Raw genomic sequence first — 2210 nt, forward strand, 5'->3', positions numbered from 1 at the left:
ATTTTGTGCAGAGGAGAATAGATTAATGAGAGAACAAAATGCTAGCAGAGTAACCACATCTCCAGAAAATATACTCTAAACAAATCAGAAAAGACCTTCCAGAAAGTGGTCGCTTTTCTGATGAGAGAGTTGTTGCTCTTCTTTTCTTCAATCTCCTGTTGAGTTTGTAGGTGTTCAGAATGGTTTGATCCCTATCCAGCTGAATTCCTGAGAGGAGACGAAATCCAGGTCTCCTACTCCTCCGCCATCTTGCTCCGCCCCCCGATATGAGGAATTCTTAATCTCAGGAAACTGAGGGTTGCTGGAGTGGTGGGGTGTGGGAGGGATGGGGTGACTGGGTGATAGACACTGGGGAGGGTATGTGCTGTGGTGAGGGCTGTGAATTGTGTAAGACTGTTGAATCACAGACCTCTACCTCTGTAACAAATATTACATTATATGTTAAAAAAAAAAGATGATAATAGGATGGGACAAAGGAAGGGGGGAATCGGAGGGGTAGATGAACCATGAGAGACTATGGACTCTGAGAAACAAACTGAGGGTTCTAGAGGGGAGGGTGAGGGAGGATGTGTTAACCTGGTGATGGGTATTAAAGAGGGCACGTACTGAATGGAGCACTGGCTGTTATACGCAATGAATCATGGAACACTACATCAAAAACAACAACAAAAAAGAAGGCATATGCATCATCAACAGATACATGAAAAAATGCTCTGCAACACTAGCCATCACGGAAATAAAAATCAAAATTACAAGGGAATACCACCTCACACCAGTCAGAATAGCTAAAATTAACATGTAAGGAAACAACATATGTTGGCCAGGATGCAGAGAAAGGGGAACCTTGTTCCACTGCTCCTGGGAATGCAAGCTGGTGTAGCCATGATGGAAAATAGTGTAGAGGTTCCTCAAGAAATTAAAAATAAAGTTATCCTATGACCTAGAAATTGCACTACTAGCTATTTAACCAAATGATAAATATGTATTGATCTGAAGGGGCACCTGCATCCCAACATTTACAACAGCAATGTACACAATAGCCCAACTCTGGAAAGAGATGAGATGTCCATCAAAAAAATGAATTGATAAAGAATTTATGGTATAAATAAATATATACATATGATGGGCTATTATTCTGCAATTGGAAAGGATGAAATCTTACCATTTCTGTAGATGTGGATGGAACAGGAGGGTATTATGCTGAGCCAAATATATCAATGAGAAAGACAATTATCATACGGTTTCTCTCATATGTGGAATATAATAAACAGCACAGAGGATCATAGGGTAAGGGAGGGAAAACTGGATGGTAGGTTGTCAGAGAGGGAGAAGGACCATGAGTGACATTAACTATGGGAAATACACTGAGGGTTGCTCGAGTAGAGGTAAGTGGCAGAATGGGGTATATGGGTAATGGTCATTAAGGAGGGCACATGGTGTGATGAGCAATGATGAATTATTGAACATATCTGAAACTAATAATGTACTATTTTTTGACTAACTGAATCTATGTAAAAATTTAAAGAAACAAAAAATAAACTGCCAACATTTTAGAATGCTTCTATTTAGAAGCCTATATGTGTATTTTTTACAGATTGGGGAAACAATACTTTACTTTCCCTATGTGTAAAAAAAATAAATTCAGTGATGTTAACACATGACTAGGCTCGGGTAGAATACAGTAATTCAACAGCTGCAATAGCACCCAATGCTCATTTCATCATGAGCCCCCTTTAATGCCCATCACCCCCATGTCCTTTCCCTTCACCTCTCCTACAGCAACCCTCAATTTGTTTTCTAGACAGTCTCTTACCATTTTCCCTTCTTTCTATTTTAATATTATTTTATTTTTCCTTCCATTCTTGTAAGTTCATCCTTTTCTCCCTTAAAATCTGCAAATGACTGAAATCATATGGTATTTGTCTTTAATTGACTTCTTTCACTTAGCATAATACACACTAGTTCCATCCACATGGTTGCAAGAGGGAAGAATTCATTCTTTTAATGGCTAAATAATATTCCATTTTATATTTATACCACTTCTTTTTTCTTATTTTCAGTTAGCCACTGTATAGTACATTATTAGTTTTTGATGTAGTGTTCAATATGATTCATTAGGTAAAACACCCAGGGCATATCAGAACCCATGCCCTCCTTAATATCCATCATCCTGTTTCGCACTCCCCCCATGCTCTTCTACCCTGAGTCCC

The sequence above is a fragment of the Mirounga leonina genome, unplaced genomic scaffold, assembly GCF_011800145.1.
Source record: "Mirounga leonina isolate KUSES-001 unplaced genomic scaffold, KU_Mleo_1.0 Mir_101097, whole genome shotgun sequence".
Classification (NCBI taxonomy): Eukaryota; Metazoa; Chordata; class Mammalia; order Carnivora; family Phocidae; genus Mirounga; species Mirounga leonina.